Here is a 16,043-nt window from a genome sequence, read left to right on the forward strand (position 1 = left end):
GACTTGTGAACTATTCTCAGCTCATCCCCCTACATTATCCCAAAGTCATCCATGTGCTTACCTAAGGATTGTTTAAATCTCCCTAATGTGGTTGAGTTGACTATCTTAGCAGGTAGGGCATTCCACGCCCTTATGACTCTCTGCGTAAAGAACTTGCCTCTGACATCTGTCTTAAATCTATCACCCCTCAATTTGTAGTTGTGCCCTCTAGTACAAGCTGACATCATCATCCTAGGAAAAAGTCTTTCACTGTCTACCCTATCTAATCCTCTGATCATCTTGTATGTCTCTATCAAATCCCCCCTTAGCCTTCTTCTTTCCAATGAGAACAGACCCAAGTCTCTCAGCCTTTCCTCATAAGACCTTCCCTGCAGACCAGGCAACATCCTGGTAAATTGCCTCTGCACCTTTTCCAATGCTTCCACATCCTTTCTGTAATGGGGCGACCAGAACTGTACACAATATACCAAATGCGGCCGCACAGCTTCTTCCCTGCCATTATTAGACTGCTGAATGGACCACTCAAATTTTAAATCTAACATTGATCTTGCTTTGCGCCACTCCGGTGCAGTGTAATCCTGTATACCTCGCTCTGTCTAAACACCCTATGACCGGTATGTCCTTGTACGTTATGATCTGCCTGTACTGCTCGCAAAACAAAACTTTTCATTGGACTTAGGTAAATGAGACAACAATAAATCAAATTATTAAAAATCTCATCATTTATTAACTGAGCTATCATACCTCCTTTTCCATTTTGCCGAACTTTTCCGAAATCTCAAACAACCTTGGAGATTTAGTTTCCAGCCTTGGTCACCATGAAACGACGTTGCTGCAATGCCAGTTAGATCATACCTATCCTTCCACCTGTGCCTCATTATAAATGTTACGTACATTCAGATAGAGTGCCATTGATTCTATGTTTTTTATTATTTTAAAGATATTATTTTTGCAACTTCTGGCCTTATCTGCTTGCATGCTTTTAATCCTCTGTCAGCTTCTTCCAGCCACACCATGACTATTAATGCCTTTAATTACTACCTTGCCTCACCTTCTCTCTTTAACTCATCATATCTTCCTTCATGCTTGCTATTTAGTTTAAAGCCCTCTCAACTGCTTAATTATATAATGCATCAGTTCGCTGGTCATAGTAAGTTCAGGTGAAGATCAACTCTCCTAAATCAATTTTTCTAATCTTATTGACGTCCAACTTCAATTTGCTCCAGGCTCTGGTAATAGCTCAGACACGCTTCCCTTCAAGATTCTGCTGTTTAATTTGACCCCTAGCTGCCTCATACTTTTGGGATGCTTGCTTTTTACTTGATGGGCTAAAGGGTGTTTTTCTGTGCTGGGCACCTCTGTGACTCTCGAAGCAGAACCTTTTTCCTGGTCCTCCCTGTGCTGTTGGCAGCCATGTAAGTCTTGACCACTGGATCACCTACCTCCCACTGCAAGTGCCTGCCCTGTTGACTTGTTTGCCCTGGATTGTAGAAGTGTCCAGGCATTGCATGGAGGCAAATGGCATAGTAGTATTATCACTGGATTGTTACTCCAAAGACCCCCTATAATTTTTGTGGAGACCTGATTCAAATCCCACTATGGCAGATCGAATATGATAAAAAAATCTGGAACAAAAAGTCTAATGATGACTATAAATCCATTGTTGGAAAAAACTTATCTGTTTCATTAATGCCCTTTAGGGAAGGTAACTGCCATCATTGACTGGCCTATATGTGACTGCTAACCCACAGCTATGTGGTTGACTCTTAACTGCCCTCTGGGCAATAAATGCTGGCCTAGCCAGCAGTGCCCACAACCCATGAATTAATAAAAAATAATTCTTGAACTCTCCCCTTGCATAAATATTTGCATCATTTATAAATACAGTCAGGTACTGAAGAGTGGCTAATATTATGTTTTTGTTTAAGAAGGGATACAAGGACAATCCTGGGAACTACAGACTGTGCGTCTGACTTTGGCAGTGGGTAAGCTGTTGGAAGTGATTCATTTATATACATTTGGAGAGACAAGGAATGATCTGGAATAGTCAGCATGGGGTTTGTGTGAGGGAAATCGTGTCTCACAAACTTGATTGAGTTTTTTGATGAAGTAACCAAGAAGATTGATGAGGGCAGAACAGGAGACATTGTTTACTTGGACTTTAGTAAAGCCTTTGACAAGGTTCTGCATGGTAGACCAGTGAGTAAAGTTGGATCACATGGGATTTAGGGTGAGCTTGCCAATTGGATACAACATTGGCTGTATGGTAAGAGACAGAGTGTGGTGGTGGAGGGTTGTTTTTTGGACTGGAGGCCTGTGACCAGCCATGTTCCACAGGGATCAGTGCTGGGACCACTTTGGTTTGTCATTTACATAAATGATTTAGACGAGAATATAGAAAGTGTGGTCAGTAGGTTTGCAGATTGGTGGTATAGTGGACCATGAAGAGGGTTATTGAAGATTACAAAGAGATCTTGATCAACTGAATCAATAGGCTGAAGAGTGGCAGATGGAGTTTAATTTGGATAAATGCGAAGTATTGCATTTTGCTAAAGTGAACAAAGGCAAGAGTTATACAATGAAAAGTAAGGCCTTGGACAGTATTGTCGAACAAAGAGACTTAGGGGTTCAGGTATATAGTTCGTTGAAGTTTGTATCACATATAGTTAGAATGATTAAGAAGACATTTAGCATGCTTGCTGTCATTGCTCAGACCTTTGAGTATAGGAGCTGGGATGTTATGTTAAGATTGTACAGTACATTGGTGAGTCCTCTTCCAGAGTATTGTGTCCAGTTTTGGTTGCCATGTTAAGGGGGGCATATTATTAAGCTGGAGAGGGTTCAGAAGTGATTTATCATGATGTTGGTGGGATTGGAGGGTTTAAGTTATATGGAGAGGCTGGATAGATTGGGACTTCGTTCACTGGAGTTTTGGGGGTTGAGAGATGACCTTATAGAGGTTTATAAAATCATGAGGAGTATAGATAAGGTGAATGACAGGTGTCTTTTCCCTAGGGTGGTGTATTTCAAGGGAACATACTTTTAAGGTAAGAGGTGAAAGATTTAAAAAAGATATGAGGGCAATTATTTTCCACAGAGGGTGTGGAATGAACTTCCACAGGAAATGGTGGATGCAGGTACCGTGTGTGTCACTATAATCTTACCAGACCATAGCGGCTGCTCTCTCATTAGAACATAGAACATTACAGCGCAGTACAGACTCTTCGACCCTCGATGTTGTGCCGACCTGTGGAACCAATCTGAAGCCCATCTAACCAATACTAATCTATTCTCATCCATATGTCGACCCAATTACCATTTAAATGCCCTTAAAGTTGGCAAGTCTACTACTGTTGCAGGCAATGCATTCCACACCCCTATTATTCTCTGAGTAAAGAAACTACCTCTGACATCTGTCCTATATCTATCACCCCTCAATTTAAAGCTATGTCCCCTTGAGCTAGCCATCGTCATCTGAGGAAAAAAGGCTCTCTCTGTCCACCCTATCTAACCCTCTGATTATCTTATAAGTCTCAATTAACTCACCTCTGAACCTTCTACTTTCTAACAAAAACAGCCTCAAGTCCCTCAGCCTTTCCTCATAAAACCTTCCTTCCATACCAGGCAAAATCCTAGTAAATCTCCTTTGAACCCTTTCCAAAGCTTCCACATCCTTCCGATAATGCAGTGACCAGAACTGTATGCAATACTCCAAATGTGGCCGCACCAGAGTTTTGTACATCTGCAGCATGATCTCATGGCTCCAAAACTCAATCCCTCTACCAATAAAAGCTAACATACTGTATGCCTTCTTAACAACCCTATCAACCTGGGTGGCAACTTTCAAGGATGCTTGTACCTGGACACCGAGATCTCCCTGCTCATCTACACTACCAAGAATCTTACTATTAGCCCAGTATTCTGTTACACCTTCCAAAGTGAATCATTTCACACTTTTACACATTAAACTCCATTTGCCAGCTCTGCAGCTTATCTATGTCTCTCTGTAACCTGCAACATCCTTCATCACTATCCACGACTCTACTGACCTTAGTGTCATCTGCAAATTTACTAACTCATCCTTCTATGTCCTCATCCAGATCATTTGCAAAAATGACAAACAGCAGTGGACCCAAAACAGATCCGTGAGGTACCCCACTAGTAACTGAACTCCAGGATGAATATTTCCCATCAACTACCACTGTCTATCTTCTTTCAGCTAGCCAATTTCTGATCCAAACCGCTGAATCACCCTCAATCCCATGCCTCCGTATTTTGTGCAATAGTGTACCGTGGGGAACCTTATCAAAAGCCTTACTGAAATCCATATACACCACATCAACCACTTTATCCTCATTTACCTGTTTGGTCACCTTCTCAAAGATCTCAATAAGGTTTGTGAGGCATGACCTACTCTTCATAAAACCATGTTGATTATCCCTAATCAAATTATTCCTTTCGAGATGATTATAAATCCTATCTTATAACCCTTTTCAACACTTTACGCACAGCTGAAGTAAGGCTCACACGTCTATAATTTCCAGGGTTGTCTCTACTCCCCTTCTTGAAGAAGGGAACGACATTTGCTATTCTCTAGTCTTCTGGCACTATTCCTGTAGACAATGGCAACATAAAGATCAAAGCCAAAGGCTCGGCAATCTCCTCCCTGGCTTCCCAGAGAATCCTAGGATAAATCCCATCCAGCCCAGGGGACTTATCTATTTATACACTTTCTAGAATTGGTACCTCAATCCCATCTAGTCTAGTAGCCTGTGTCTTAGTATTCTCCTCAACGACATTGTCTTTTTCTCGTGTGAATACTGATGAAAAGTATTCATTTAGCACTTCCCCATCTCCTCCGACTCCATGCACAACTTCCCATGACTATGCTTTGGCCCTAACCTTACTCTAGTCATTCTTTTATTCCTGATGTACTGATAGAAAGCTGTAGGATTTTCCCTGATCCTATCTGCCAACGACTTCTCATGTCCCCTCCTGGCTCTTCTTAGCTCTCTCATTAGATTTTCCTGGCTAACTTGTAACTCTCAAGTGCCCTAACTGAGCCATCACATCTCATCCTAACATAAGCCTTCTTCTTCCTCTTGACAAGAGATTCAACTTCCTTAGTAAACCACTGCTCCCACGCTCAACAACTTCCTCCCTGCCTGACCGTTACATACTTATCAAGGACATGCAGTAAGTGGTCCTTGAATAAGCTCCACATTTCAAGTGTGCCCATTCCCTGCCGTTTCATTCCCCATCCTATGCATCCTAAATCTTGCCCAATCACATCATAATTGTCTTTTCCCCAGCTATAACTTTTGCCCTGCAGTATATACCTATCCCTTTCCATCACTGAAGTAAACATAACCGAATTGTGGTCTCTATCACCAAAGTGCTCACCTGCCTCCAAATCTAACACCTGGCCGGGTTCATTATGTGGCCAATGTGGCCTTGCTCCTTGTTGGCCTGTCTACATACTGTGTCAGGATGTCCTGCACACATTGGACAAAAACTGACCCATTTGAAGTACTTGAATTATCATATTCCCAGTTAATATTTGGAAAGTTAAAGACCCCCATAACTATGATCCTGTCACTCTCGCTCCTATCGAGGATCATCTTTGCTATCCTTTCCTCTCCATCTCTGGAACTATTCAGAGGCCGATAGAAAAATCCCAACAGGAGACCTCTCCTTTCCTGTTTCGAATCTCAGCCCATACTACCTTAGTAGAGGAGACCTCAAACGTCCTTTCTGCTACTGTAATACTGTCCTTGACTAACAGTGCCACACCATCCCCCTTTTACCATTTTCTCTGTTCTTACTGAAACATCTAAACCCTGGAACCTGCAATAACCATTCCTGTCCCTGCTCTACCCATGTTTCTGAAATGGCCACAACATCAAAATCCCAGGTACTAACCCATGCAGCAAGCTCACCCACCTTATTCCGGATGTTCCTGGCGTTGGAGTAGACACACTTCAAATCAACTTCTTGCTTGCTAGTGTCTTCTTGCGATCTTGAAATCTTGGTTCTGACTTCACTACTTTCAACCTCCTGTATATTCGAACCACAATTTTGGTTCCCATCCCCTTGCTGAATTAGTTTAAACCCACCCAAAGAGCATTAACAAATTTTCCCCCCAGGATATTGGTACCCCTCTGGTTCAGGTGAAGACCATCCTGTTTGTAGAGGTCCCAACAACCCCAGAAAGAGCCCCAAATATCCAGGAATCCAAATCCCTCCCTCCTGCACCATCCCCACAGCCATGAGTTCAACTCCTTCCTCTCCCTATTCCTCGCCTCAGTAGCACATGGCACAGGCAACAAACCAGAGATAACAACTCTGTTCGTTCTAGCAATAACCTTCCACCCTAGCTCCCTGAATTTCTCCCTTAAATCTCCATCTCTCTTCCTACAAATGTTGATGCCTATGTGAACCATGACTTGGGGCTGCTCCCTCTCCCCCTCAAGGATCCCGAAAAAGCGATCAGGGACATCACGAAACCTGGTACCTGGGAGGCAACACACCAACCATGAGTCTCTCTCTCATTCCCACAGAATCTCCATTCTGTCCCCTTTAATTATGGAGTCCTCAATGACTAATGCTCTGCTCATCTCCCCCTTTCCCTTCTGAGCAACAGGGACAGACTCTGTGCCACAGACCTGTGCCCCATTGCTTATCCCTGGTAATGCGTCCCACTCAACAGTATCCAAATGAGTATACTTGTTGTTGAGGGGAACAGCCACAGGGGATCCCTGCACTGCCTGCTGGTTCCCTTTTCATCCCCTGACTGTAACCCATCTATCTTCTTCTTTTACCTGAGGTGTGACTATCTCCCTGTAACTCCTCTCAATAACCCCCTCCATCTCCCGAATGATCCGAAGTTCATCCAGTTCCAGCTCCAGTTCCCTAACGTGGTTTTTGAGGAGCTGGAGTTGGGTGCACTTCCCACAGATGCAGTTCGCAGGGGCACTAGTGGTGACCCTTACCTCCCACATTCTGCAGGAGGAACATTCAACTGCCCTAACCTCCATTCCCATTGTTCTAAATTCCCAATGAGATGACAGAAAAACTAAAAGAAACTAGTCACCTTACCAATCTGGTGCACAGAACCTTTTTTTGTGTTTTGAGGAGGATGGGTGGGAGACACTACTTGAGTAGTGTATGGGGTAAAACAACCACCCAAATATAAAACTTAATTTACCCAGCAGTCCTGTGTCTGCTCCTGCTCAGTTACGGTCCACCTATACACAATGTAAGCTTTAATATCTTTTAAAATTTACCTTCCCATCGTGCCTCTAGTCCTCGCTGTTGCTCCTCCCACTCCAACTGCTGCCAAGAAAATGAAGGTAAAGAAAAAGAGAGAAGCAACTGGTGGTGATTTAACCTGAGGAGCACCAGACCTCAGGGGTTGAGAAGGAGAGCCCTTTATGGTAACCTCAAACTGGTCATGAGAATTGAACCCACACTGGTAGCATCATACTACTCTATAATACCAGCAATCCAGCCAACTGAGCTAAACCAATTCCTCAATACAAGGATAGTTAAAACATTTCAAAGACATTTGGATAAGAAATGTTTGGAGGGATATGGGCCAAGTGCAGGCAGGTGGGACTAGTTTAGTTTGGGATCATGGTTGGCATGGACTGATTGGACTGAAGGATCTGTTTCCGTGCAGAGTGACTCTATGAGTCTATTCTGCAACCAAAGCACAATACCTATTCTGTTACCTTTATGGTGTTTAAGTAAGTATTTTACTGGTTATTATTTAAATCAAAGTTAAAAATCACACACCAGGTTATAGTCCAACAAGTTTATTTGGAAGCACTAGCTTTTGGAGCGCTGCTCCTTTATCAGGTGGTTGTTTAATTAACCTCCTTCCAAATCCACCACAAATTCACCTGCACCTCCACACACCATTTATTGCATCCGCTGCACCCGATGTGGCCTCCTCTATATTGGGGAGACAGGCCGCCTATTTGCGGAACGTTTCAGAGAACACCTCTGGCACACCCGGACCAACCAACCCAACCACCCCGTGGCTCAACACTTCAACTCCCCCTCCCACTCCACCAAGGACATGCAGGTCCTTGGACTCCTCCATCGCCAGACCATAGCAACACGACGGCTGGAGGAAGAGTGCCTCATCTTCCACCTAGGAACCCTCCAACCACAAGGGATGAACTCAGATTTCTCCAGTTTCCTCATTTCCCCTGCCCCCACCTTGTCTCAGTCCCAACCCTCGAACTCAGCACCACCTTCCTAACCTGCAATCTTCTTCCTGACCTCTCCACGCCTACCCCCACTCCGGCCTATCACCCTCACCTTAACCTCCTTCTAACCTATCGCATTTCCAACGCCCCTCCCCCAAGTCCCTCCTCCCCACCTTTTATCTTAGCCTGCTTGGTACACTGTCCTCATTCCTGAAGAAGGGCTCATGCCCGAAACATCGATTCTCCTGCTCCTTGGATGCTGCCTGACCTGCTGCGCTTTTCCAGCAACACATTTTCAGTTCTGATCTCCAGCATCTGCAGTCCTCACTTTCTCCTAATTCATGTCTCTAGTCCTGCCTGCATTTATGTTATCATTATTTTAATAACATTCTACTTTGAGATGGCATGGTGGCTCAGTGGTTAGCACTGCTGCCTCACAGCACTGGGAATCCGTGTTTGATTCCATCCTTGGGCGACTATCTGTGTGGAGTTTGCACGTTCTCCCTGTTTCTGCATGGGTTTCCTGTGGATGCTCTGGGTTCCTCCCACAGTCCAAAGATGTGCAGGTCAGGGTGGATTAGTCATGCCAAATTGCCCCACAGTGTCCAGGGATATGCAGGCTAGTTATTGGAAATACTGGGATGGGGGTGGGTAGCAGTGGGGCATTCTTTGGTGGGCACTAGATGGGCCAAATGCCCTGTTTCACACTGTAGGGATTCTATTAAGTTGGTTTAAATTCCCTAGTTAAAACTGTTATGGGAGTAATGTACTGATAATCAAGTCACACTGTGGATGCAAATGCTTGAATATCATCACTAAAATGACCAGAGAATAGAAAACATTTTCCTTCAAACATAACCTGGTTGTTACAATAAACTGGTTCCTTCAACAATTGTCAAAACTAGTTAATAATGAAAACCGAATTAAAACTATTTCTCCTTAATCCCAGACCAAGAAAAACTGTGACACAAACAGCCGACAAACCGTGTTACTTAAAAAGGGAAAGTTAAAGCACTCTCATTGAGCAATAATCTGTGAAGCAGATTTTGATGTATCCTCTCAGATGATATGATTCTTTTCATTCAAGCCAAATCTCTGACTGAGGGGAAATCCTCCGACAGCACTTTTCAAACCCACCATCTCTACCACCTAGAAAGACATGGGCAGCAGATACATGGGAATCCTGCCAGCTGGAAGCTCCTGTCTTAGCCACTCACCAGCCTGACTTGGAAATACATCATTATGGCTGCCTCAAAATCCTGGAATTGCCTCCCTGCCAGTGCTGTGTGGCTGTCCCTGCACTTCATGGACTTGCAGCTGTTCAAGAAGGCAGCTCACCACCAACTTCTCCAGGTCAATGAGCGATGGGTAGCAAATGATGATTTAGGGAATGATACCCCTATCCCGCGTCTGATCATCGAAGAGAAAAAAACCCTCTGGAGCAAGAGACTAGAATGATCTGAATAGCTTTGTGAAAGAGCTGACCCAGGAACGATGGGTTGAATGGCCCCCTTGTGTGCCACATCACAAAGCTCACTCGATGAAAACACCAGTGCAGGTACTTGTTGGTTGCAAAACACTCGAAGCAGAAAAAATAAGAACTTGACTCGGCCATTTAGCCCTTCAGTATGATTGCGGCTGATCAACCAACTCAGTTGCCCTGTTCCTGCTTTTGCCCCATAGCCTTTTGCCACATCTTGGGGTCACCACAGTCAGGGGTAGTCAGGCTGGTCGGTTCTGACCAGCCTGACTCGTTGGGACCATTTCAGAGTAGTTAAGAATCAAACACATTGCTTTGTGCCTGGAGTCACATGTAGACCAGACCAGCTCCAACTGCAAGCTGTGGAGGGGTTTTCTGCCCTGGCTGCATGCCTCTTGTTGTGTGGTTAATTCAGCACCTGGGGGTGTGGGCATGTGGCATACCCTGGCATACTTTTGGTGTTCAGACTATAAGAGACCATAAGACATCAGAGCAGAAATTAGGCCATTCAGCCCATCGAGTCTGCCCAGCCATTCAATCACGGCCGATTCATTTCTCAAACCCTGTTCTCCTGCTTCCTCTCCTTGATAATCAAAAACCTATCCATCTCTGTCTTAAATAAGACTGACCTCCATAAATCCACTGTTTTGCGACCAATGGGCACCACAGGGGCTGACACAGATGATTTTCTCCAGGAATGACATAAGAATTTAAACTATGAGTTTCCTTTGAGGCTTTGATTCTTGTCACAGTCCCTCTTTACCTTCTGATGTCTGTTCATTCACTGATCTTAAACCACAATTAAACTCCCAGCCCTCTCCTTGTTTCCCACACCTATGAAACTCCAATTTATGGTTCTGGTAATCTTATTTTTGTGAACTCTGAGACAATTACAACTGAGATCATACAAGCGACCTCTGATTTGAGAATCAATCAGATCCTCAAAGAGTGACCCAAACTCAGAAGAAATTGCAAAATGTGCATCTGATCCCACCTTGGGCTCAACCGCTGAGGATCATGTAACTGAACATGGGGTCGAGGTTATAGCTCAAAGATTGAAGCTACCCAGCCAGCTAATATCCGGCTTGTTGCTCTCCCAGTTTTCCTGCAAGCAGGGAGCAGCTTCCTAAGGCTGTTGCTGCATCTCACACACAGTCATCGAGTGGTGCAGCACCAAGGAGACTCCGCAGTGAAGGGAAAGACAGAAACCCGCTGAAAACGAGTCATGGACGAGGAAGAGAAACCGACTTTGAAATAAATACAGGCGGTGAAAGGCAGGAAACAGAGGAAGGAATAAACAGAGGGGTAGAATGAGAAAGGGAGAGGCAGAAACAAAATTAAACAGATTTGATTGGATTCCTTGTCACATGTGCCAAAGTACAGCGAAAAGCTGTGTTTGCGAGCAATAAGGTAACATTCGGTAATAAAGAGTTTTCTTAGCCAGCAGTGGGGGAGTGCTTGTCTAAAATCGGTTCTTTACGATTTTCTTGGAGGCTTAAAGGTGGCTACCAGCTCATAGTCCACCACCAGCTCAAGGCTCACTACCAGCTCATAGCCCATCACCAGCTCATAGCCCACCACCAGTTCATAGCCCACCACCAGCTCAAAGTTCACCACCAGCTCATAGCTCACCACCAGCTCAAGGCTCACCATCAGATCATAGCCCACCACCAGCTTATAGCCCACCACTAGCTCACAGCCCACCACCAGCTCAAAGTTCACCACCAGCTCATAGCTCACCACCAGCTCAAGGCTCACCATCAGATCATAGCCCACCACCAGCTTATAGCCCACCACTAAGCTCACAGCCCACCACTAAGCTCACAGCCCACCACCAGCTCATAGCCCACCACTAGCTCACAGCCCACCACTAAGCTCACAGCCCACCACTAGCTCACAGCCCACCACCAGCTCATAGCCCACCACCAGCTCACAGCCCACCACCAGCTCATAGCCCACCACTAGCTCATAGCCCACCACTAGCTCACAGCCCACCACCAGCTCATAGCCCACCACTAGCTCACAGCCCACCACCAGCTCACAGCCCACCACCAGCTCATAGCCCACCACCAGCTCACAGCCCACCACCAGCTCATAGCCCACCACTAGCTCATAGCCCACCACTAGCTCACAGCCCACCACCAGCTCACAGCCCACCACTAGCTCACAGCCCACCACCAGCTCATAGCCCACCACCAGCTCATAGCCCACCACCAGCTCATAGCCCACCACTAGCTCACAGCCCACCACCAGCTCACAGCCCACCACTAGCTCACAGCCCACCACCAGCTCACAGCCCACCACTAGCTCACAGCCCACCACCAGCTCATAGCCCACCACCAGCTCATAGCCCACCACCAGCTCACAGCCCACCACCAGCTCATAGCCCACCACCAGCTCACAGCCCACCACCAGCTTATAGCCCACCACTAAGCTCACAGCCCACCACTAAGCTCACAGCCCACCACCAGCTCACAGCCCACCACTAGCTCACAGCCCACCACTAAGCTCACAGCCCACCACCACCTCATAGCCCACCACCAGCTCACAGCCCACCACTAAGCTCACAGCCCACCACCAGCTCATAGCTCACCTCCAGCTCATAGCCCACCACTAGCTCACAGCCCACCACTAGCTCACAGCCCACCACCAGCTCACAGCCCACCACCTCACAGCCCACCACCAGCTCATACCCCACCACCACCTCACAGCCCACCACCAGCTCATAGCTCACCACCAGCTCATAGCTCACCACAGCTCACAGCCCAGCACCAGCTCACAGCCCACCACTAGCTCACAGCCCACCACCAGCTCATAGCTCACCACCAGCTCATAGCTCACCACAGCTCATAGCCCACCACTAGCTCACAGCCCACCACCACCTCATAGCCCACCACCAGCTCACAGCCCACCACCACCTCACAGCCCACCACCAGCTCATACCCCACCACCACCTCACAGCCCACCACCAGCTCATAGCTCACCACCAGCTCATAGCTCACCACAGCTCATAGCCCACCACCAGCTCACAGCCCACCACCAGCTCATAGCTCACCACAGCTCACAGCCCAGCACCAGCTCACAGCCCACCACTAGCTCACAGCCCACCACCAGCTCATAGCTCACCACCAGCTCATAGCTCACCACAGCTCATAGCCCACCACCAGCTCACAGCCCACCACCAGCTCATAGCCCACCACCAGCTCATACCCCAGCACCAGCTCATAGCCCACCACCAGCTCATACCCCAGCACCAGCTCATAGCCCACCACCAGCTCATAGCCCACCACCAGCTCATACCCCAGCACCAGCTCATAGCCCACCACCAGCTCATACCCCACCACCACCTCACAGCCCACCACCAGCTCATAGCTCACCACCAGTTCATAGCTCACCACCAGCTCATAGCCCACCACCAGCTCATAGCCTATCACCAGCTCATAGCCCACCACCAGTTCATAGCTCACCACCAGCTCATAGCCCACCACCAGCTCATAGCCCACCACCAGCTCATAGCCCACCACCAGTTCATAGCCCACCACCAGTTCATAGCTCACCACCAGCTCATAGCTCACCACCAGCTCATAGCCCAGCACCAGCTCATAGCCCACCACCAGTTCATAGCTCACCACCGGCTCATAGCCCACCACCAGCTCATAGCCCACCACCAGTTCATAGCCCACCACCAGTTCATAGCTCACCACCAGCTCATAGCCCACCACCAGCTCATAGCCCACCACCAGCTCATAGCCCAGCACCAGCTCATAGCCCACCACCAGTTCATAGCTCACCACCAGCTCATAGCCCACCACCAGCTCATAGCCCATCACCAGCTCATAGCCCACCATCAGCTCATAGCCCAACACCAGCTCACAGCCCACCACCAGCTCACAGCCCACCACCAGCTCATAGCCCATCACCAGCTCATAGCCCATCACCAGCTCATAGCCCAGCACCAGCTCATAGCCCAACACCAGCTCATAGCCCAACAACAGCTCACAGCCCACCACCAGCTCATAGCCTACCACCAGCTCACAGCCCAGCACCAGCTCATAGCCCAGCACCAACTCATAGCCCACCAGTTCATAGCTCACCTCCAGCTCACAGCCCAACACTAGCTCACAGCCCACCACCAGCTCACAGCCCATCACCAGCTCATAGCCCATCACCAGCTCATAGCCCAGCACCAGCTCATAGCCCAACACCAGCTCATAGCCCAACAACAGCTCACAGCCCACCACCAGCTCATAGCCTACCACCAGCTCACAGCCCAGCACCAGCTCATAGCCCAGCACCAACTCATAGCCCACCAGTTCATAGCTCACCTCCAGCTCACAGCCCACCACCAGCTCATAGCCCACCACCAGCTCACAGCCCACCACCAGCTCACAGCCCACCACCAGCTCATAGCCCACCACCAGCTCACAGCCCAACACCAGCTCATAGCCCAACACCAGCTCACAGCCCATCACCAGCTCATAGCCCACCATCAGCTCATAGCTCACCACATTTCCTGATATGGTCTTCTCTACAATCCAGTCCCCCCAAACAGTCCTTCCTGGTGAGACCTAGTTTACTGCATCGGGTGCTCCCAGTGTGGCCTTCTCTACATGAGGGAGACCAAATGTAAACTTAGGGAATGGCTCAACGAGCATCTCAGCCAGGCCCACAGGGACCAACCGAACCTCCCAGTCACCATTCATTTTAATGAGCCCTCTCACTCCGCTTCAAGCATCACCATCCTTGGTGCCCTCCATTGCCATAATGAATCAAACTGCAAATTGGAGGAAAAACACCTCATCTTCTGCCTGGGCAGCCTACAGCCTGGAGGACTCAACATTGAGTTCTCCAATTTCAAATAACCTCCCTTCCTATCCCGACTCCCTTCCCAGCTCCTCGCCCTCCCTTCCACTCCTCCCAGTCACCTATCGGATTCATCCCTCCCATCGACCAACCAGGTCGTACCCTCTACCTGTCTTCACCTATCTCCATTTCATCACCCTCCCCCCACTTTATTTGCAGCTCCCCTTACCCCCACCCCCAGTCCTGAAGAAGGGTTACACCCAAAACATTGACTTCTCTACCTCCTGATGCTGCCTGGCTTGCTGTGTTCTTCCAGGCTCCTGCCAGTCTACCAGCTCATAGCGTGGCAACTTCAGTGAAAAATTGTCACAATGAAAAGAAAAACACCTGCATGTGTAATGTATAAATGGAGGTTATGAATTTATGAATTTTTCCTTTCCAATGGCAGATCATAGTAAGCAAGGGCATTGATCACAGGGTGAAAAAACACTTGCACAGAGTGAGGAATACAGGTTACATTGCGAAGGATGAGATCAGCATTAACAGGATCAGCATTATTTGAATTTAAGTTTATAAGTGTAGGACGGTTATAAGAAATGTTACAGTGAGATCTGCTGTAGGGAATTCACAAGGAGTCTCCTGGTATTGGCGCTATCTTGTCCTTTTAGAGACAGACAGTGAGGGCGACTGAGAATTTGTGAGCGACAGAGAGAAACAATAATAAATAGGCAGACAGAGGGAGAAAGAAACAGAGGATTAGCGACAGTGTAAGAAACACAGAGAGGAAAATGAAAAAAAACAGAAAAGGTGAGAGAAAGACAGAGAGCCACACAGTAACAGAGATGGGGCAGTGAGATGCAGGGATAGGGAGACAGGCAGAGAGAAAGAGACAGAGATAGATGCAGGAAAGGAAGGAGAGAGACAGAGAAAGATGCACACAGAAACAGAAATAGAACAGAGAGATAAAGGGATAGTGAGAGAGAATGAGATGGAGATAGAAAGACAAAAATAGAGAGCAAAACACAAACAAACAACAAAAAGAAGGGAGGGAGAAAGACAGACAGGTAGAAATGGACACAAGGAGAGAGAGAAGCATACAGAAACAGAGAGATGGAGACAGAAAGACACAGACCAAGGGAATAACAGAAGAACAGAGATAGATAGAAGCATAGAGGGGAAAAAGGATACACACAGGCAGATAACAGAGGGGGAGTTAGAGAAAGAAAGACAAAGGGCAAGATAGATACAGAGAGAAGGACAGAGAGAGAGAGAGAATGGAGGATAATGAGAGAGAATCACACATGGAATTAGACAGAAAGACAGACACACAAAGGGAGGAGACAGGGAGTAAAGCACACAGAGAGAAATAGTGGGGGGACAGAAAAAAGATAGAAAGAGAAAGACAGAGAAGAAAGAAAGAGAGAGACAGAAGGATGGAGAGACAAAGAAAAAAGGCAGATCAATAGAGACAGAGAGAGAGAGACACACAAAGCAAAACATAGAGAGTGGGGGACAGAGGAAGACAGACAGAGGAATAGAGACAG

This window comes from Chiloscyllium punctatum, chromosome 21, assembly GCF_047496795.1.
Source record: "Chiloscyllium punctatum isolate Juve2018m chromosome 21, sChiPun1.3, whole genome shotgun sequence".
Taxonomy (NCBI): domain Eukaryota; kingdom Metazoa; phylum Chordata; class Chondrichthyes; order Orectolobiformes; family Hemiscylliidae; genus Chiloscyllium; species Chiloscyllium punctatum.